We start from the raw sequence: 23,174 nt of genomic DNA on the forward strand, positions 1-23,174 counted from the left end.
AAGGTGCCTCTACGGGGTCGATAGGCCGGAACGGAGACCGCGCTCGCCTGAATCTTCTGCGGACTCGGGCGATGAGGAGGACCTGCCTAGTTCAGCCGGTGCGGCGACGAAGGTGAGCGGCCTGCCTACCAACTCTGACCTGGCCTCTATGTTGCTAAACTTAGAGCGGATCATTAAGGAGGTCTCCGCGGTCCGATCGGACCTATCTCAAGTACTGCTGCGGGTGGAAGAATCCGAGCAACGCCTGGATCGACATGCAAACGCCATTAGGACTTTACAGGCGACTACCCGTCAGCTTGCCATTGCTCATCGAACGACCCTTTACAAACTCGAGGACCAGGAGAATCGCAACAGACGTAATAATGTTCGGATTCGGGGCCTACCTGAAGCAACTGGGGATGATGACCTCTTACCGTCAGTCAGAGGCATTTTTAACAGCCTCCTCGGCCGAGCGGCGGATGCCCCCTTAAAGATTGACCGGGTGCATAGAGCTCTTCGACCCCGCAATCTCACCACTGACACTCCGCGGGACGTCATATTCAGGGTCCACCATTATCCCGAGAAAGAGCTGATCATGCAGAAGGCCAGGGGCTCCACACCATTCGACTTTGATGGGGCGATGTTATCCTTCTTTCCCGATTTGGCAAGGGAGACTTTAGATAGACACAGGGCCCTGCGTCCCCTCACGGAACTGCTCCGGGCGGCGTCCATTAAATATAAATGGGGCTTTCCTGCGGCCCTGATTGATTCTAAGGATGGCAGAACCGCGATACTTCGCTTCCCAGAAGATCTGGCCAGATTCTGCAACGACCTAAATGTTAATATCCTGGAGCTACCTGGCTGGCAAGATGGCATCTCACCTTTACCCAGCGGGGCCGACCAGGGATGGCAGAAAGTGGGCCGTGCCCGACGCACCTCCGCCCAGGATAACCGCCCTTGAAACGACAAAGTGCCCTGTCGTTTGCTTCCCCTCACTGGATTCTTGGCTGCAATCGCAGGGATTACCCCCCTGCTGAGGGTGAGATATCTTCCCTGCCCTGGTTGTAAGTAGACATGGACCGATTCTGGCGGCTGCTGGACCTTGCTACGGGTAGGATGTTGATTGCTGTGCCCACTACCCCTTTATGCCTCCCTTGGGGCCCCTACCCGAGGGTGGACATTGCTATGTTTTTGCTCTGGGTCCTCTGATTTTGTTTTGCATATGTTTTGTTTAATGTTGTTTTATTTTTTCTCCCCTTGTTTTTAGTTTTGGTCGGGTTGCGGTTTCCCCTTGCATGCTATACCGCCCTGGTTCCGTACTCTATTATACATGCGTACGACTGTTATACATATTGGATGATGTGAGTTATCTGCTGTAGTGTTGGCGCCGGGCCACTGGGCTGTGCTTCAGACCCCCATGGAGTGGTTTGTGCCCAGTTGCCTGAGTCCCGCCTCCCCCTTTTTGAGCGGGGGCTGTCTGGCGCGGGGCCCTGATGTCCTTGCCCCTTCTGGGGCGGGGGGCGCGGGGACCCTGTGGCGGGCACGTAGCCCGCTCTCGTATGGCATGTTTATGCGTGCAACACTAGCTGTTATCAGACAGTATTTTTTCTGGTATTTTCTGTTTTTCCCACTGCTACGTGGTCTTTTCTCTTTCTGTTCCTTTTCCCTGCTTTTTTCTTCTCTGTCCCCCCTCCCTTGGCTCCTTCCTGCACCCTCCCCTACCCTCCCCCCCCCATTTAGTTGTGGTCCGCCTCTGTATTGTACTGGTTGTATTCTGGTGTTCGCGGTTCCTCCTCTGGAGACCTCATGGCCACGGTGAACCTTGTATCTTTTAACGTTAAGGGGCCTCCATGCTCCGGGAAAGAGACACAATTTATATAGAAAGCTGGATCGTCTGCGGGGGGACGTGGTCTTCCTCCAGGAGACCCACCTCACACATACGACTCTAGTCAGACTACACTCCCCAAAGTACCCCACGTGGTACTACAGCCTTTCAGATATTTCCAAAGCAAAGGGTGTGGCCATTGGGTTTCGTGGGGGAACCGCGTTCACATTTGAAGCTATGCTGAGCGATCCTGCGGGTTTCTCCGGGGCACCCTGGGCAGCATGCCGTGTACCCTAGCTACCTTATATTCCCCTAACAAGGATCAAGCAAGCTTTCTTGCCTCCACACTCAACTCCTTGCGGAGTTTTGCCCGTGGCTGTATCCTCTTAGCGGGCGACTTTAATGTTCCGCTGGAACCTGCCCTGGACACCTCTAGGGGTGGCTCCTCTTTATCCGGCAGAAGATTAAAGTTTATACGCTCACGACTCCATGACCTGCAGTTGATGGATGTCTGGAGAATTGCTCACCCACGGGAAAGGGATTTTACTTACTATTCTTCTGTACACCAAACGTACTCCAGAATTGATTTGTGTTTCATTGATCACCAACACCTACCGCTAATAGTGAAGTCAAACATTGACTCCTCTCCCCTGTCAGATCACGCACCTATCTTGCTAACTATCAAAGTAGAGTCCTTACCCCTGAAATCCACTAATTGGAAGATGAATGAAGACCTGATATCCGAGGAGGCGGACAAAAAGGTGATGGGCGACAATTTAGAATTTTACTTTAGGACTAACGTGAGCCCTGATGTTTCCCCGGAAGTGTTATGGGACGCCCACAAGGTGTATATTAGGGGTAAGTTCATGGAATTGGGATCAAGGAAAAAGAGGGAGCGAACGCTACGCCAATCTACATTGCTACGTGAAATTGCAGGCTTGGAACGCCAACACAAACTAAATCAGACCCGGCCCTTTTCCACGCCCTGACTGAGAAACGGGAGACCCTGAAGTCCCTCCTTCATTTGGACCAAAAGCGACGCTCTCGGTTAGTGGCTCAACGGTTTTACGAGTGGGGGATAAACCCAGTAGGTTGTTGGCCAATTCGGTGCGACAGCGTAAGAATGCAGCGTTTATTGCTAAGGTTAAGATCCCCTCGGGAGACCTGGTGTTTGACACCCCCCACATAGCCAAGACGTTTAGGGACTTTTATCAACGCCTGTATCAGGTGCACCAGGACATCCGGGATGGAGAAACAAGGGGACGCCTTATCCGGGAATATTTGGCCCGTGCTGCCCTCCCCACACTCCCTACGGAGGTCTTGGCTTCCTTGGAGAGTGAGTTTATATCGACGGAGCTCCTGGGCGCCATGAAGGGCATGGTCTGTGGCAAGGCCCCGGGGCCTGATGGCCTCACGGTGACTTATTACCGATCGTACGCTGACATACTGATCCCTTACTTGACCAACTATGCTAACGTGACCTCGACCGGCGGAGATCTTCGACCGGAAACCACTCATGCCCACATCACTGTTATCCCCAAGGCGGGCAAAGACCCCAGTGATTGCGCGAGCTACCGTCCCATTTCGCTATTGAAGATTGACGCAAAAATTTATGCTAAAGCCATTGCAAACCGACTGCTCCCCCTGATACCACAATGGATCTCGCAAGACCAGACGGGGTTCATCCCGGGTAGGGAAGCGCGGGATCAGTCCCTGCGTACACTTTCCCTGATGGAGTATGTACGGCGGACTTCCCAGCCCACCCTGTTACTTTCCACAGATGCTGAGAAGGCGTTTGACAGGGTGGACTGGGAATATCTTATGGCAACGCTGATGCACCTAGGAATTGGTCCCTCTTTGCGCTCTAAAATATCGGCCTTATACCAACGTCCCACTGCTCAAATACGAATTAATGACACCCTTAGTGACCCCTTCTCCTTATACAATGGTACCCGCCAGGGATGCCCACTCTCGCCAATTTTGTTCGCGTTCTCCCTAGAACCATTTCTCTCCCTCATCAGGCGCAACCCGAGTATACATGGTATATCGATAGGCAAAACGGAACACAAATACACAGCGTACGCTGATGATATATTGTTTTATATTCAACAACCGCTGATCACCCTCCCTAATCTTATGTCTGAATTTTCGGCTTATGGCTTGGTTTCGAATTTTAAAATCAATATGTCCAAATCGGAACTATTAAATATTTCTGTCCCCGCCCGACAGGTGTCTCACTTGAAACGGAACTACCCCTTTACCTGGCAGACGAGCTCCATGAAATATTTAGATATTCAACTTACGCCCTCCCTGTCGTCCCTATTCCGCGCTAACTTCATACCTCTACTTAACACGCTTAGGTCAGATATCCAGAAATGGTCCCAGCTGCGACATTCTTGGCTGGGTAGAATCGGGATGGTCAAGATGAATTTGCTGCCCAGGGTGCTCTTTATGCTTCAGATGGTCCCGTTCGGGATACCGGGGTTTTTTTTTTACGATCTTGACCTCTATGGTGTATAGATACATATGGAATAGAAAAAAACCCAGACTCCCTAAATCTCTCCTCACCCGCCTTAAGTGCGATGGTGGTTTAGCAGTGCCAGATTTTAAGCTTTATTATCGATCCATTGTGTTGACTAGGCTCTCTGATTGGAAATACTGCAAGGAGGCTAAATTATGGGTTAATCTAGAGACAGACCTATGTGGCACCGAACTTTCCACGCTGATGTGGATCCCGAGGAAATTCCGGACTCTCTTGCCTACTACGTCACCGCTACGCAATCAACCTTGATGGTATGGGACTCTCTGTGTAAGTCACATGGATGGACGTATAATTCCCCTCTGATGCCCTTGATAGGACACAATTACTTTCCACCTGGTAATATGGACCCTCAAACTCACTCATGGCAGCTGGGCAATAAAATCTACCTGCATCAAATCGCCGGCCCCTCCGGCGTTTTACCGCTCTCTACCATCATGGGCGCATCTCCCATATCATATATGGACCGCTGGAAACATCATCAATTACTGGCCTTTGTTCGTTCACTCCCAAAACCCTTACGCTCCTTGGCTGAGCTTACGCCTTTGGAAACCGCATTTGCTGAAACTCGCCCAACTGAGAAGCCAATCTCGTACTTTTATCACGCACTGCTGTCCCTCACCTCTACTAGCACCCCCACATTCCTACGCAACTGGGAACAGGATCTACAAATGGAACTCTCGCTGACCCAAAAATCACATATCCTAGCCCTGGCACATACCTCCTCCGGATCCTCTAAAACGTCGGAAATGGCGTATAAACTTTTAACCAGATGGTATTGCATAGGTTTTTCCCCCTGACATCACCACTGTGTTGGCGGGAGTGCGGTGAGAGGGCTACCCATGCTCATATTTGGTAGTACTGCCCGAGGATCTGTCCTTTCTGGCTAACAATTTTATATTGGATTAAAGAGATCCAGGGATGGGAGGTCCCTAATGATCCTTGGTATGTTTTGTTCCACTGTACGGGGAAACCAACAGGCCCTTATAAAAGATCAATTACACCCCACCTTCTTAATGCCGCAAAAACCCTCATTCCACAATTTTGGAAACTGAGGAAGATCCCTACGCTCCGACGTTGGTTACTCAACGTGGATACCACTTATTACATGGAGGACCTGACTCTCTCCCTCCGTGGCAAATCTGAGCTGGAAAAAAAAATCTGGGCCTGTTGGGTTGCCTTTAAATACTCCTCTAGCTATGCAGATATAATGTCTCAACCACTGTGATGTAATCATAACACTTAAGGTTCTTACGGTAATTTTGGAGCTGATATCAGAGGCGGACCTGCATCCCCCTACCCCCCCTTCCCCCCTCCCCACCCTTACCTTCCCCACCCTTTTCTATGTTCTTTATTTCCTGCCTCTTTCTTTCTTTCTCCCTTTTTTTTTCTTTCTCCATATCTGTCAATCGTGTTTCCTCTCTTATAATGGAAGAGAAGGGTGTATTCTCATTACCGCAGAGGTTTGATGGTTCCAGCAGCAGTGATTCGTATTGATCACATAGTCATGTGACTTTGAAATCCTGACGGTGGTTCCAGTTCATATACTACCTCTATTAGCGAGGCCCTCATGGGCAGTACTTTGCCTTGAACCATGGTTGCTGATGGTGTGATACGACTGTCCCCTGTGCTGGTTCACGTATTGTCTTTTATGTTATTGTACATGCTTCTTTTCTTCAATAAACATTAATAAAAAAAAAAAAAAAAGAAATCTGCCTCTTACATACCACAGTTGATAGATGAGAATGGCCAGAGGGCCTCTACCCCAACCCAAATAGCCAAAGTCTTTGAAAAATGTTACTCTGATCTCTACAACCTGCCCGATTCAGGGTCCGGACAGCCGGTTCTGGTCTACCAACCCTCTCATCGGAATCACGGGAGTACTTGGAGGACCCGATCACACTGGAAGAAGTCCAGATGGCAGTGGGACCTCCGAAGGTGGGTACGGCTCTGGGCCCTGACGGATATACCGCACAATACTATAAGACCTTCCTCCCTATTCTCGGCCCGCGCTTGGTGAATTTATTTAATACTCTGAGCTCGAATGGGGATTTTCCTGAGGATACCCTTAGAGCCCACATCTCGTTGATACCTAAGGAGGGCAAAGACCCGGGCCTATGTGGGAGCTACAGACCTATTTCCCTCCTAAATTCGGTCCTAAAACTATTCTCTAAAATCCTCGCCACGTGATTGGCACATCACTTGCAGTCCCTTATACATATTGACCAGTTAGGTTTTATTCCCACCAGGGAAGATAGGGACAACACCATTAAGGTGCTTACCCTGGTCCATAAAGCAAAGTCATCTGGGACCCCTTGTCTTTTCGTGAGTACTGATGCCGGGAAGGCTTTTGATCGGGTCAAATGGACATTCATGTTCTCGGTCCTTCGCCATATAGGTCTGAGTGAACGGATGCTGGCATGGATAAGTAAGATATACTCACGCCCTTCAGCTCAACTCAAAGCGAATGGGGTGCTCTCATCTCCCCTTGACATCAGGAATGTGACCAGACAGGGTTGCCCCCTGTCGCCCCTATTATTCGCACTGTCATTGGAACCCTTTCTCTCCACAATTCGACAAAACTCAGACATAACGGGACTCCAAATGGGTACTATTGACTGCAAGATATCTGCCTATGTGGATCGGAGGCCATGGGGGTCGACGTTTACTAGACTTGCAGTCCAACTTTCGATTTAAATGGACCCATACAGCACTTCCCTGGCCCCCACCCATTCATAATCCTTACCAACCTTTCCTTCCGCTGCTCACAGGAACACACTGGATGACTTGTCTAATTAACCAACTTGTAAAAGACACCGCTATCCTCCTGTCTGGCACCGGTCCCCTTGGAGGCTTTACCCCTCACTGTTTGGGTGGTCTCTGCCTCCCCTGGATGCTCCACATATACCCCGACGACATTGTCAGAGGGGCAACACTTGACAGGACATGGGGCTGTCATGCCGGTGGCATCTCCCATTGGAGGAAGGGATGATGGCCCCAACCCCTTGGCAGCAGGTTCTTTCATGTACAGACCAGGGCGGCTCATCATCCCTTCTCGAGTCTTGACCTTAGAGGGGGGAGTTGCACTTTGGGGGGTCTGAGTGATACCTAGTGCGCTGTACTGGAAGGGCTTGACATTCCCGCATATGTGTCCCCTCTCCCTGGTTGCGCCCCTCGTCCCCCCCTCTGGCCCCCACCTACTCTTTGCCGACATTGCCTTCTGCAGCTTTCGAGGACACCCTGGATGACTTATTTATTGAGCGTATTGGTACGAGACACTGCTTCCCTCCAGTTTGACTCTGGACCCCCCTGGAGGATTTACCCCTTACTGTTTGGGCGGTCCCAGCCTCCCTCTGGATGCTCTACACAGCCCCCGATGGCGATGCAGGAGAGACACTAATTGGCGGGCCCCAGAACTGCTGCTCGGGTGAAGTCTCCCGTTGGATGGAGGGATGGTGGCCCCAGCCCCTTGCCTGCCGGATTCTCCATGCACCGACCAGGGCTGCTCCTCTTTCATCTTGATGTGGTGACCATGGAGGGGAGGAGTTGAAACTTATGGGGTCCGGGTGGTTGCTGCCCCCCCTTCCCTCACTTACCTCCTTCCCTTCCCTCCCCCCTTCCCTCCCCCCTTTCATTCCCCCCTTCCCCCCTTACCCCCCTCTTTCCCCCTTCCCTCCCCCTTTTCCCCCGGGGCGTGGACGGAGGAGAGGGGGTAAGGAGAGGACAATCTGCCAAAGGGAGAAATACATTTGTTCGGGGGCTGCATCTACTTTTGGGGTATGGGACGGGGGTGGTGGATCCCGTTCTATGATGCCTTTTCTGTTGTGACGGGCTCCCTCGTGCATGCCTACGTTTAGGGCGAGCTGAGGAGACCCCTCAGTGCTGACAGTTCTATGCTCTACTTCTGTTTTGATTATACTATTGTTTTTTGGTTCTAGGATGTTACTGATTGTCTTTTATTTGCATACCGGTATCAGACGTGACATTTACCACTGCCGGGACTGGGGGGACTGGGATCCGGGGGCTCCCTCTCCGACCTGTCTACCCACCAACCCAAGTAGGACGGCGCTTTAAATCCAGTGTACATCTGGTAAACGCTATAGCATAATTGTGCTGTTTTAGTATACAATTCCTGTACTGTTGAGTGCGGACAACCCTTAATTTCCCTCTCCCCCTGAGGTTGAGGTGCCCGGCCTCTTTTTCCCCTTACCTTTCCTTCCATTTGCCCTTCCTTTCTCCCCCTTAGTTCCCGCCATCCATTACCTACCCAATACCTACCTTGGTTCAACTTTCTTTGCTTTTCTCTGACGTCCCCCTTCCCCTCCCCGAGGAGCGATGGCAGACTCAGTCAAGGTCACCTCTCTAAACGTTAAGGGACTGAACTCCTCTGAAAAGCGGTGGATCCTCCTGTGAGAACTGAAGACTTCCTGTACTGATGTGGCCTTTATACAAGAAACACATTTTAAAAATACTAGCCTCCCCTTTCTACGGTCAAGATCCTTTGCTAAGGTCTACCACTCTACTAACCCCTCCTCTAAGACCAAGGGAATCTCCATTCTGATCTCTAGCAGGCTCCCCTCGGTTCTCCAGGATTCTCTGGTGGACCCTGGGGGCCGATATCTTTTTCTTAGGGGCCACATTGGAGAGCTCCTTTTTACATTTGCCACTGTGTACGCTCCCAATGATCACCAAGACACATTCCTCAGAACTACCCTGCACAGATTATGTGACTTTCGGGAGAACCAGTTGATATTAGGTGGGGACTTTAATGTCCCCTTTCGCCATCGGTTGACACTTCTGCCTCTTGCTCCTCGCTCCTCATTTCCTCTAGAAAGCAGATTACTAAAGCCCCGTACACACGAAAGGACTTATGTCTGACAGACTTCCGAAGGAGTTCTGCCGGAGTTCTGCCAGAGTTCCGACAGAGTTCTGACGGACTTTTCGGCTGAGCGGACTTGGCCACACACAATCCCACTAAACTCCGACGGATTCGAACGTGATGACGTACGACTGGATTCGAATAAGGAAGTTCATAGCCAGTAGCCAATACTTGCCCTAGCGTTGGTTTTAGTCCGTCAGAATAGCATACACACGAGCAAATTTTTCGAAGGGACCGAAGGGCGCAACAACATCATTTTCTCCATTCCATCCCCAATACTCAAACTTTCGCCCGCCCTCAGACGGAGTTTGAGACTCTATGCAGGAGCGAAGGCCCTTTGGTCCACATTCTCTCTCAAACAGATCACCCACACTTAACCTGTCTGTCCAACTGGGAAAAGGACCTTAATTGCTTGTTTTCCCCAGCACAGAGACAACGCATTATCACTTTGGCTCTCAAAACCTCGCTGTGCACGAAGATACAGGAGACAAATTTTAAACTTCTCACCAGGTGGTATTTGACACCATCAAAGCTGCATAAATAATTCCCCTCTTCCTCAAACATATGCTGGAGGTGTGGAGAAGAAGAGGGCACGTTGCTCCACATTTTTTGGTCCTGCCCCAGCTTGGTGGACTTCTCGACAGAGATCCGATGCATAACACAAAAATTCACAGACTTCTCTATCCCGGAAGAGGCTGCATTCTTTCTCTTGCACCATTCACAGATTCCCATTAAGAAGTACAAAAAAATCTATTTTACGACGTGATAAATGCGGCAAAATCCTGCATCCCTCTCTATTGGAAAATATGTTCCCCCCCTTTCATTACTCACTGGCTTAGGAAAATAGAGGACATTAAAAAAAATGGAGGACTTGATCCTCACATCACAAGGTAAACAAGAATTTTTTAAAAAAACCTGGGACATCTGGAATACCTTTATATTCTCGCTGGAAGGATGTCGCCTGCTATCGCCTTAGTGCTCTGAGCTTTCCTTGACTGGCCCCTTGGACAGTGGCTGCCATCGTGTCTCGTCCCCTCTTCTCCTTTCCTGATCTTTCACCCCTTCTCTTTTCTGCCTTCCTCCCCTATCTCTCACCCCCTCCACCCCCTCTCTCTTTTGGAAAAAGTGGAAAATTGGGAATGACGGCCCCACACCCCCCTCTGGATGGATTATGCTGGAGGGACCTGGGGTTTGTGTGACCCTGGATCTTGGTACAGTACTTTATCCGTGCCTTGAATCATTATGATTGATGGAAGGCAGACTCACATTTGCGAATATACCTGTATCAAGTATTGTTCAGCTGCTTTTTGCTCTGTATTTCTCTGTTGCATTATGTACTCGGGGGACCGTCTTCCCCTGTTTGGAGAAAAAAAAAAAGAAGCCTACGACACCTGGTATTCCCAGGCGGTCTCTCATCCAGGCATTAACCAGGCCCGACCCTGCTTAGCCTCCAAGATCAGATGAGATGGAACAGATTCAGGGTGATGTGGCCGTAGCCAATATCTTCAGGCACTCTCAACTCTCTTGACAAATGCCAAGATGGTCACCTTGGGAACAAGCGGAAAAAAATAGGTCAACGGCAACAACATAACAAGAAGCCTACGGCATCTGGAAATCCCAGGCGGTCTCCCATCCAGGGATTAAACTGGTCCCAACCCTGCTTAGCCTCTGAGATCAGATGAGATTGGGCTCTTTCAGGGTGATGTGGCCGTAGGAGATTTCTTCAGGCACTCTCAACCCTCTTGACTAACGCCAAGATGGTCACTTTGGGAAACAAACAAATAAAAACAAGTTAACGCCAACAACATAAGAAGAAGTCTACAGCACCTAGTATTCCCAGGTGGTCTCCCATCCAGGTATTAACAAGGCCCGACCATGTTTAGTCTCTGAGATCAGACGAGATCTGGTGCTTTCAGGGTTATGTGGCCATAGGCAAGCTCTTCAGGCACTCTCAACCCTCTTGACAAACACCAAGATGGTCACCTTGGTAAACAAACAAAACAAAAACAAGTCAACGCCAACAACATAAAAAGAAGCCTACAGCACCTAGTATTCCCAGGTTGTCTCCAATCCAGGTACTAGCAAGGCCCAACCCTGTTTAGCCTCTGAGATCAGAGGAGATCGGGCGCTTTCAGGGTTATGTGCCCATATGCAATCTCTTTGGGCACTCTCAACCCTCTTGACAAATGCCAAGATAGTCACCTTGAGAAACAAGCGAAAAAAGACAGGTCAATGTCAACAACATAAAAAGAAGAATACGGCACTTGGTATTCCAACGCCATCTCCCATCCAGGTACTAACTAGGCCCAACCCTTCTTAGCCTCAGAGATGAGAAGAGATAGGGCTTTTTCAGGGTGATGCTGCTGTAAGCGATCTCTTTGGGCACTCCCACCCCTTTTGACAAATGCCAAGATGGTCACCTTGGGAAACAAGCGAAAAAAAAAAAAAACGAATCAACGCCAACAACATAAAAAGAAGCTTACAATAACTGGTATTCCCAGGTGGTCTCCCATCCAGGTACTAACCAGGCCTGACTCTTCTTAGCCTCCAAGATCAGACAAGATTGGGTGCTTTCAGAGTGATGTGGCCATAGGCAATCTCTTCAGGCACTCTCAACCCTCTTGACAAACACCAAGATGGTGACCTTGGGAAAAAAGCTTAAAAGAAACAGGTCAACGCCAACAACATAAAAAGAAGCCTACGACACCTGGTATTCCCAGGCGGTCTCCCATCCACGTACTAACAAGGCCAGACTCTTCTTAGCCTCCAACATCAAACGAGATCAGGTGCTTTCAGGGTGATGTGCCCGTAGGCAATCCCTTCACGCACTTTCAACCCTCTTGACAAATGCCAAGATGGTCACCTTGGGAAACAAGCAAAGAAAAACTAAGTCAATGCCAACAACTTAAAAAAAAAGCCTATGGCATTGAGAAATCCCAGGCGGTCTCCCATCCAGGCACTTTCAACCCTCTTGACAAACGCCAAGATGGTCACCTTGGGAATCAAGCAACAACTTAAAAAAAAAGCCTATGGCATTGAGAAATCCCAGGCGGTCTCCCATCCAGGTACTAACCAGGTCCCAACCCTGCTTAGCCTCTGAGATCAAATGAGATTGCGCTCTTTCAGGGTGATGCAGCCATAGTAGAATTTTTTTCAGGCACGCTCAACCCTCTTGACAAACGCCAAGATGGTCACCTTGGGAAGCAAACAAAAAATCAAGTCAACGCCAACAACATAAAAAGAAGCCTACAGCACCTAGTATTCCCAGGCGGTCTCTCATCCAGGTATTAACAAGGCATGACCCTTTCTAGCCTCTGAGATCAGAGGAGATTGGGTGCTTTCAGGGTGATGTGCCCATAGGCAATCTCTTTGGGCACTCTCATCCCTCTTGAAAAATGCCAAGATAGTCACCCTGGGAAACAAGCGAAAAAAAACAGGTCAACGCCAACAACATGAAAAGAAGAATACGGCACCTGGTATTCCAAGGCCGTCTCCCATTCAAGTACTAACTAGGCCCAACCCTTCTTAGCCTCCGAGATCAGAAGAGATAGGGTGCTTTCAGGGTGATGCTGCTGTAAGCGATCTCTTTAGGCACTCTCAACCCTCTTGACAAATGCCAAGGTGATCACTTTGGGAAACAAGCAAAAAAAAAACAGGTCAACACCAACAACATAAAAAGAAGCCTGCGGCATCTGGAAAACCCAGGTGGTCTCCCATCCAGGTACAAACCAGGCCCAACCCTGCTTAGCCTCTGAGACCAGATGAGATTGGGAGCTTTCAGGGTGTTGTGCCCGTAGGCAATTTCTTTGTGCACTCTCAACCCTCTTGACAAATGCCAAGATGGTCACCTTGGGAAAAAAGGGAAAAAAAACAGGTCAACGCCGACAACATAATGAGAAGCCTACAGCACCTGGTATTCCCAGGCTGTCTCCCATCCAGGTACTAACCAGGCCCATCGCTGCTTAGCCCCCGAGATCAGATGAGATTGGGCTCTCTCAGGGTGATTTGGCCGTAGGCACTCTCTTTGGGCAGTCTGAAGCCTCTTGACAAAGGCCAAGATGCTCACCTTGGGAAACAAGCTAAAAAAAACAGGTCAAAGCCAACAACATAATATGAAGCCTACGGCATCCGGTATTCCCAGGCGATCTCCCAATCAAGACGCTAACCAGGCCAGATCCTTCTATGGCACCTGGTCTTTCCAGGCAGTCTCCCATCCAGGTACTAACCAGGCCTGACACTGCTTAGCCTCTGAAATCAGATGAGATCGGGTGCTTTCAGGGTGATGTGGCCGTAAGCGTTCTCTTCAAGACACGCCCAACCCTCTTGACAAACGCCAAGATGGTCGCCTTGAGAAACAAGTGAAAAAAACAGGTCAAAGCCAACAACATAAAAAGAAGCCTATGGCACCTGGTATTCCCAGGCGGTCTCCCATCCAGGTACTAACCAGGCCCGACACTGTTTAGCCTCCGAGATCAGACAAGATTGGGCGCTTTCAGGGTGATGGGGCCGTAGGTGATCTCTTCGGGCACTCTCAACCCTCTTGACAAATGCCAAGATGGTCACCTTGGGAAACAAGTAAAAAAAAAAACAGGTCAAGGCCAATAACATAAAAAGAAGCCTACGGCACCTGTTATTCCCAGACGTTCTCCCATCCTGGTATTAACCAGGCCTGACACTGCTTAGCCTCCGAGATCAGACAAGATCGGGTGCTTTCAGGGTGATGGGGTCATAGGTGATCTACGCCCAAAGGAGATATCCTCTTGCCCTCTGACAGCCACCTGATAGAATCTGGTGAATGTGTGGACTGATGACCAAGTTGCAGCCTTACAGATCTGAGCCAGGGAGGCCTGGTGATGCACTGCCCAAGAAGCACTTACAGCCCTAGTTGAGTGGGCTCTCACTTGAAAAGGAGGGATCTTCCCTTTAACACTATAGGCCTGAGAAATAATCTGTCTAATCCACCTTGAGAGAGTGGATTTTGATGCCGCCTGGCCCTTCCTATGGCCTTCCGGCAAAATAAATAAGCAACCAGTTTTCCTTATCTGAGCAGTTGCCTGAAGATAGATACTGATTGCCCATACCACATCCAAAGTGTGCAAAGATTCTTCTTCTGTGGACTGTGGGCCTGATGCAAAGGTTCAAAAGGTTGCCCCTGCAAAGCTGAGAGAACCAAATTCAGATCCCATGGGCATACCGGAGGTTTGACTGGCGGCCTTATCCGCATAGCCCCCTGGATGAAAGCCCGCACCAGGGAATGTGATGCAAGTGGTTTCTGAAAAAACACTGACAAGGCCGAAATATGCACCTTCATAGTGCTTACGGCCAAATTCATTTCTAGGCCTGACTGGAGGAAGGCCAAGATCCTGCTAATGACATACTTTCTAGGATGACATTCCCTGAGTTCACAACAGGAAACATATGCCCTCCAGATTTTGTAGTAAATAAGCCTGGAGGCCGGCTTTCTGGCATTGACCAGAGTAGAAAGGACTGGCCCCGAAAGCCCACGGTCTCTCAGAATTTGGGTCTCAGCAGCCAAACCGTCAAATTCAGACTGTGTAAAGCAGGATGGTAAATTGGACCCTGTAAGAGCAGATCTGGCCGGAGAGGGAGGATCCACGGCCTGCCTACTGCCAACTTCATGATCTCTGCGTACCACGTTCGCCTGGGCCAAGCCGGGGCTACCAAAAGAAGCGACTTTGCTTCCCTCTTCCCAGGAACCGCGACAGAAGCGGGCACGGGGGGAAGGCATAAATCAAATTCTACTGATCCCAGGGAACTGTCAGAGCATCCGACCCCTGAGCGAGTGTATCTCTTGTCCTTGACACAAATTTGTCCAGTTTTCTGTTGAACCTGGACGCAAACAGATCTACGTCTGGAGTACCCCACCTGCGACATATGTTCCAAAACACGTCGGGGTGCAGAGCCCATTCTCCTAGGCACAACTGCTGGTGGCGCAGAAAATCTGCCTGCCAATTTTCCACTCCTGGAATGAAGACTGCAGAAAGGCATGGAACATGCCTTTCTGCCCAGAAAAGTATGCAATTCACCTCTTTTTGGGCAACCAGACTCCTGGTACCGCCCTGGTGATTGATATAGGCCACTGCTGTGGCATTGTCGGACTGAACCCGAACAGGGAGACCCCGTAGTCTGAAAGACCAGTTTATGAGAGCCATATAAACTGCCCGGATCTCCAAGACATTTATGGGCAATAGCTTCTCGATCGCAGACCATTTCCACTGCGAGCGCGTCTCCTCCAACACTGCTCCCCAGCCTGTCAGGCTGCCATTTGTCATAATAATCTTCCATGGAAGAGGAAGAAAAGTTTTGCCTTTCAGCAAATTCTCGGTTTGTAACGAGACTCTTAAACTCGTTAGACGAGACTCTAGCGTGTCCCTGGGGATAGACGCATAGGAAGATCCAAGGACTGGGGCTTCCTGTTCCAAGCCGCAAGGATGCATCTTTGCAGAGGCCTTGAGTGGAACTGGGCGAATGGAACGGCCTCGAAGGAGGCGACCATTTTCCCTAACAGTCTCATGCACAACCGAATGGGGGAAGATCTTCTACCCAGAATTAGGCGCACCAGATCCCCAATGGCCAAGGCTTTTGGCCTTGGTAGAAACACCTTGCCCTGAGCAGTGTCGATAACCATACCCAGGTATTCCAACCTGGTAGCAGGCTGTAGGGACGACTTTTCTAGGTTTATAATCCAACCTAGGCGTTCCAGCTGTTCTAGCGTTCTGGTAACACTGTGGTTCAGGAGCGCTACTGTTTTCTCTATGAGAAGCAAATCGTCTAGATAAGCCATGATGGCTATACCCTGAGCACTTAGGTTTGCCAAGAGAGGGTCCAGAATCTTTATGAAGACTCGAGGGGCCGTAGCTAGCCCGAACGGCAAGGCCACAAATTGAAAATGGCGCCGCTCTACCGCGAACCTTAGATACTTTTGGTGTGCGGGAAAAATTGGCACATGGAGATATGCATCCTTGATGTCTATTGATGCCATAAACTCTCCCCCTTGCAGGGAGGAGACCACAGTGCGAATTGACTGTATTCAGAAGGACCGGATGCGTAAAAAACGGTTCAGATCCTTCAGATCCAGGATAGGTCTGACACTTCCATTTGGCTTTGGAACAGTGAAGAGATTCGAGTAAAACCCTGAACTCTGTTCTTTTGGGTCCACTTCTACTATCACCCCCTGGGATAGTAAGTGATCTAAGGCCAGAAATAGCGGTCTTTGCTTTACTGGGTCCCTGGGGATCCTTGACCTTAGAAAGCGAGAAGGTGGAATCTCCTGAAACTCCAGCTTGTAGCCCAGAGATACCGAAGAGACCACCCACTCATCCCGGATCTCTTCCCGCCAGGCTTCTGCAAACTGCAAGAGCCTTCCCCCCACTTGGCCGAGCGGGGGCGCCCCTTCACAAGGAAGCTTGCGGGCTCTGCTTGGTAGGCTTTCGCCCCCAGGATTTCTTCTGCCCCTGGGCCCGGCCTTGAGCCTTTCCTGTAGAGGGGGGTTGAGAAGGCCGTCGCCACTTCTTAGAGCTTGATGCTCTGGGAGAGAGAGAACGCCTAAATGATGGACGTTTGCTCCTTTTGACTGGAAGGAGAGTAGAATTACCCCCTGAAATTTTTTGGACAAATTTGTCTAATTCTTCTCCAAACAAGCGTTCCCCTTTAAACGGGAACCCAATCAAATGCTTCTTGCATGATAGCTCAGCTGCCCAATTCTTTAGCCATAGGGCCCTTCGCATGTGTACCAACAGGAGAGACAAATGAGATGCTTGTTGGACAGAATCCAAAATCGTATCAATCATGAAACACAGAATTTGAGGTATTTCTGCATAATTCTCCACTTCCTCACTGGGAAGGAGGCCAAGCATCTGCTTAACCTGTTCCTTGAGGAACTGACACAACCCCACAGCTGCGACTGTAGGTTGCACTACAGTGCCAGTCATGGAAAAGGAGGCTTTTAATAATGTTTCCAGCTTCTTATCAGTTGGATCTTTAAATACCTGAGCATTATCCAAAGGACAGGTCAGGTTTCTATTCACGCAAGAAACAGCCACATCGACAGATGGGACCCCCCATTTCTTGGTGAAACTTTCCTCCAGAGGATAAAGCATAGAAAACCTTTTAGGAGGAGCAAACAGTGTATCGGGATGTCCCCAATCCTCATACAACAATTTATCCATTAAGGGATTAATTGGAAAGGAAAAGGCCGGTTGTGGGATTTTCCTGACTCCCAGGGAAGAAACAGAGGATGTAGCGATCTCAGCAGCAGGCATTTTGAATGTGGTATGCACCAATTCAGTATAATACTGCACCGGTTTTCTGAGCGCCTGCGAGGAGGGGACTCTCTCCTCTTCCTCTGATTCATCCGACTGCTCAAGATCCCTGTCCCAAGATAGGGATTTCTCCTCATTGTCAGAAGTGTCATCTGAAAGAGGAATCTCAGCAGAGGGAGGGGATCTACCCCTTTTCCTGCTATCTTTCAGGGAAGCTGAAATAAAATTCATGATTCTCCCTTCAAAACCCTCCAATGTAGCCCTAAGGGAGTCCTCAGTGATGTATACCGGGGCTGAAATATTAGGAGAGGCTGCAAATCCTGACAGGGGCACTGACTTATCCTGTGAGGCTGACTCCAGTCTTGCAGGGGGGGGGATGGTAACCTACAGGCATTTTTAGAACCCCTAGACCTAGGCGGTGACTTACCAGTGTCCTTGTTATCTCCACCTGAGACCCTCTTACGAGGAGACATAGTCCTAAGCTACAAAGCAGAGGTACTAGTACAAAGTGCAATCACTGTTGTGCTTAAAGTCTCACAATAAATATATATGCTTAAACTGCACAACCTGATGCTGAGTAGGTGTCTTAGGTTTGCCTGGATCCAATCCCTTGGGATGCTTACTGCCCACAGCTCCTGTGTCTCCACTTACAGCCCCCTGACGCTCTGGGCTGTAAAACTGCCGCCTGGCGCCTGCGCAGTACAGCGCCGTGCACACCGAACGACGCGGCTCGCAAACACACTCCCGCCTCCTCCATTAGCACGGGAGCGTGCTTGGCGCTCGTGCATGAGGACTGCCGGTATCCAGGGGGGAAGGGAATTGCCATCGGAGCTGTCTGGGACCCCCAGACTATGTGGGACCCCTGTATTACCTTCATTGTGGCAGAGATTGCAGTGGAGACATGAGTCATCTGGGAGAACCAGGCTTCCTGAGCGTGTGTATCTGAAAGGCATGTAAGTATGCATCAGGCTGCTCTTACTCCCCCTAGTGGTGGAAACCAGGTAAGACATACAACTACTCAATGAAGAAATCCATAATATAATTTATACAGGATTAACTTCCCTTACCTGTCCTCGCCGCAGAAATTGCTGAAAACAGACAGATTCCAGCCTTCACCGATCACGGAGGCCAGAGTTGTGCCAACCTTCAGGTTTTTTTTGGGATTCCTTCTCAGAAGAACCTCCTACCTGGACCTTGTAAAAGACTCTGCCAGAAACTTCCGTGCCACTATGTAAATAGTACAGTAAGTCTGGTTTTCCCAGAGCCCAGTCTTCCAATAGGAGAGGACTTACAGGCAAAACCTTGTTTCTTCAGATGCAGGGACCTGCACAGAACTTTCTTCATAGCACATGTTTTACGTGACCAACCACCACTGGCGAAGGAAAAAATGAGGTGCCTCCCATATGGGAGGGGTTATATAGGGAAGGAATTCTCCTTAATTGGGGGTTAACCAGTGTCCAATCACCAGAGGTGCCTATATAACCCACTATGTAATGATCCTGTGTCCCGTGATGTATGATCAAGAAATAAGCATACGGCACCTGGTATTCCCAGTCGGTCTTCCATCCAGTTACTAATCAGGCCCGACAATGCTTAGCCTCCGAGATCAGAGATTGGGCACTCTCAACCATCTTGACAAACGTCAACATGGTCATCTTGGGAAACAAGCGAAAAAAAACAAGTCATTGCCAACATTGGAGACTAAGCAGGGTTGGGCAATCAGTTTCCTTGCCTGAAATAGGCATCTCAGAACTCCCATCTGGCTGCTTCCCGGGTTTCCAAATCTTTCAACTAATCCCAGGAGACAATACTTCGCCTCCATCCTGGTGGAGGTTCCAAACACCCGATCAATGGTTCCTGTCACCTCCGTCCAGTAGCAGATCAACTTCGGGCATCTCCAAAACATGTGCATCATGTCTCCCCCCATGTTCCCGCACCGGGGGAAACTTGCGTCCGGCCGTTCGGCCAAATTGAAAAAGTTTACGAGGAGCATAATAAGTTCTATATAATAAGAACAGATGTGACATCCTCTGAGAGGAGAGCCACAATTGACCACAGGCAGTATTCCTGTGGCAAATTATAGCTCAAGGGGGTTTAGTACACACCCCACACTATATAAGGCCGCCAGCGCGGCGGCCTTGTATAGTGCGTTGCGGCGGTCAGGGAAAGAGGACGATAGGCAAGGACAGTGTCTTTACTGCTTGGGAACCTAGCACTGTTACAGTGGGTGTTATGTGCCTCCTGCACAGTACACACCTGAAGCTACCCTTTATTACTGGTGTTCAATTTTTGCAATACAGGCATCTGCAGTGCAGAAGTTAGAGTGGGTGTTGTGTGCCTCCTGCACAGTATACACCTGAAGATACCCCTTATTGCTGGTGTTCTGTTTCTGTAATGGAGGAACCTAGCACTGTTACAGTGGGTGTTGTGTCTTTATTTTCGGCAGCTGGACGTGTTGAGCCACATCATGCCGAACACTTGGTCAGATGTGAAAGACCAAGCCCTCCTAATGCTCCTCATCCTCTCTCACCCAGGCTCAGGGTACTAGCCTGTGTTCTGTATACACTAGGCTTTCTTCTGTATACCCTATCCTCTCTTTATACTCTAGCCTGTCGTTTATGTACACTAGACTCTTTGTTTACCTCATAAATGGCAGTGTATATAGAAGGAAGGCTAGTTTATACAGAGAGGCTAAGGTATACAGAAGGGGCTAAGGCTTTCTTCTGTATACCCTATCCTCTCTTTATACTCTAGCCTGTCGTTTATGTACACTAGACTCTTTGTTTACCTCATAAATGGCAGTGTATATAGAAGGAAGGCTAGTTTATACAGAGAGGCTAAGGTATACAGAAGGTAGGCTAGAGAATAAAGAAGACAGGCTAGTGTATACAGGACACATGCTAATGTATACAGAAAACAGGCTTGGTTATAGAGAGCGACTGAGACTATTATATTCAAAAGAAAAGCTAGTGTATATAGAGAGGCAGGCTGGGGTATACATAGAGGCTAGTGAATACAGATAGGGTGATGTATACAGAAATGCTAGTGTATACAGAGAGGCTAGAGTATACAGTTATTCTGGGGTATACAGAGAGGCTAGTTTAAAGAGAGGCTAGTGTATACAGAATACAGACTCGTGTATGCAGATAGGCTTGAGTATACAGAGATGATAGAGTAAACAGTGAGGCTGGGGTACACAGAGAGGCTAGTTTAAAGAGAGGCTAGTATATACAAAGATGTTAGTGTATAGAGAGAGTCGAGTGTATACAGATAGGACAGTGCATATAGAGAGACTAGTGTATACAGAAGACAGGCTTGGGTATACATCCAAGCTGACAGTGTATACAGAAGACTGGGTAGTGTATACAGAGAATCTAGTGGGTACAGAAGACAGGCTGGTGTATTCTAGCTAGTTTTTACAGTCTAGTGTATACAGAAGACAGGCTGTGGTATACAGAGGGTTTAGTGTATTCAGAGAGTCTGGTGTATAGAGATGCAAGGGTGTACAGAGAAGCTAGTATATATAGAAGACTACAGCATACAGAAGAAAGGCTAGTGAATACAGAATAAAGGCTGGCTTCTACGGAGAGGCTAGTGTATGCAGAACACTATCTAGGGTATAAAGAGAGGCTAAATTATACAGAGAGGCTAGTGCATACAGTGAAGCTATTTTATATAGAAGCCTGGTTAGTGTATACAGAGAAGCTAGTGTGTACAGAAGAAAGGCTAGACAGGCTATAAAGAGAGACAAGTGTTTACAGAGGACAGTTTGGGGTATAGAGAGATCCTAGTTTATACAGAGAGGGCATACAGAAGACAGAAGATGGGCTAGTGTATTCAGAACATAGGCTAGGTATTCAGAGCGTCTAGTGTATACAGTCGGCGAGTGTATAAATAAGACTGGCTAGTTTACACAGTGTTTACAGAGATGCAAGGGTGTACAGAGAAGCTGGTATATAAAGAAGACTACAGCATACAGAAGAAACGCTAGTGAATACAGAATACAGACTTGTGCATGCAGATAGGCTTGAGTATACAGAGATGCTAGAGTAAACAGTGAGGCTGGGGTACACAGAGAGGCTAGTTTAAAGAGAGGCTAGTATATACAAAGATGTTAGTGTATATAGAGAGGTTAGTGTATACAGAGGGTCGAGTGTATACAGAAAGGACAGTGCATATAGAGAAACTAGTGTATACAGAAGACAGGCTTGGGTATACATCAAAGCTGACAGTGTATACAGAAGACTGGGTAGTGTATACAGAGAGTCGAGTGGGTACAGAAGACAGGCTGGTGTATTCTAGCTAGTTTTTACCTTCTAGTGTATACAGAAGACAGGCTGTGGTATACAGAGGGTTTAGTGTATTCAGAGAGTCTAGTGTATACAGTCGGCGAGTGTATACATAATACTGGCTAGTTCACACAGTGTTTACAGATGCAAGGGTGTACAGAGAAGCTAGTATACATAGAAGACTACAGCATACAGAAGAAAGGCTAGTGAATACAGAATACAGACTTGTGTATGCAGATAGGCTTGAGTATACAGAGATGCTAGAGTAAACAGTGAGGCTGGGGTACACAGAGAGGCTAGTTTAAAGAGAGGCTAGTATATACAAAGATGTTAGTGTATAGAAAGAGTCCAGTGTATACAGAAAGGACAGTGCATATACAGAAGACAGGCTTGGGTATACATCAAAGCTGACAGTGTATACAGAAGACTGGGTAGTGTATACAGAGAGTCTAGTGGGTACAGAAGACAGGCTGGTGTATTCTAGCTAATTTTTACAGTCTAGTGTATACAGAAGACAGGCTGTGGTATACAGAGGGTTTAGTGTATTCAGAGAGTCTGGTATATACAGTCGGCGAGTGTATACATAAGACTGGCTAGTTTACACAGTGTTTACAGAGATGCAAGGGTGTACAGAGAAGCTAGTATATATAGAAGACTACAGCATACAGAAGAAAGGCTAGTGAATACGGAATAAAGGCTGGCTTCTACGGAGAGGCTAGTGTATGCAGAACACTATCTAGGGTATAAAGAGAGGCTAGATTTTACAGAGAGGCTAGTGCATACAGTGAGGCTATTTTATATAGAAGCCTGGTTAGTGTATACAGAGAAGCTAGCGTGTACAGAAGAAAGTCTAGACAGGCTATAAAGAGAGACAAGTGTTTACAGAAGACAGTTTGGGGTATAGAGAGATGCTAGTTTATACAGAGAGACTAATGTATACAGAAGACAGGCTTAGGGGATACAGAAGACGGGCTAGTGTATTCAGAAAATATGCTAGTGTATACCGAAGACAGGCTATTGTATGCAGAAAACCGGCTAGTGTATACAGAGAAACTAGTGTATAACAGAGTGTATATAGAAGACAGGCCAGGGTATAAAGAAGACAGAGTAATGTATACAGAAAACAGAAAACATGCTGGTGTATATAGAGAGGCTAGTGAATTTAGAGGGTAGGCTAGGTGATAACAGAAGACAATCTTGGATATACAGACACATTTCATCATTTCATCTAGCTTGCATCTCTAATGGAGTTTGTCTCATTGCCATGTTATGCTTTTTCATTCTTATGCTAAATATAGATTATACTCACTACACGATTTTAATCACCCACATCAAGCATGCAATAAAACTATCATACATCAAAATAAACTATGTTTGCAGT

At 48.4% G+C, this 23,174-nt stretch overlaps 7 pseudogenes; all 7 read right to left on the reverse strand.

Moving 5' to 3' along the window:
• Positions 1–11,037: 11,037 nt before the first annotated feature.
• LOC143999153 (5S ribosomal RNA) lies at positions 11,038–11,156 on the reverse strand (annotated as a pseudogene).
• A 100-nt stretch (positions 11,157–11,256) lies between these two features.
• LOC143999013 (5S ribosomal RNA) lies at positions 11,257–11,375 on the reverse strand (annotated as a pseudogene).
• A 323-nt stretch (positions 11,376–11,698) lies between these two features.
• On the reverse strand, positions 11,699–11,817 carry LOC143998777 (5S ribosomal RNA; annotated as a pseudogene).
• A 1,303-nt stretch (positions 11,818–13,120) lies between these two features.
• LOC143998450 (5S ribosomal RNA) lies at positions 13,121–13,239 on the reverse strand (annotated as a pseudogene).
• A 160-nt stretch (positions 13,240–13,399) lies between these two features.
• Positions 13,400–13,518, reverse strand: LOC143999383 (5S ribosomal RNA; annotated as a pseudogene).
• A 99-nt stretch (positions 13,519–13,617) lies between these two features.
• LOC144000109 (5S ribosomal RNA) lies at positions 13,618–13,736 on the reverse strand (annotated as a pseudogene).
• A 101-nt stretch (positions 13,737–13,837) lies between these two features.
• LOC143999501 (5S ribosomal RNA) lies at positions 13,838–13,956 on the reverse strand (annotated as a pseudogene).
• Positions 13,957–23,174: the final 9,218 nt, after the last annotated feature.

Source organism: Lithobates pipiens, unplaced genomic scaffold (assembly GCF_037356315.1).
Source record: "Lithobates pipiens isolate NorthernLeopardFrog02 unplaced genomic scaffold, aLitPip1_a1.2 Scaffold_19, whole genome shotgun sequence".
Taxonomy (NCBI): Eukaryota; Metazoa; Chordata; class Amphibia; order Anura; family Ranidae; genus Lithobates; species Lithobates pipiens.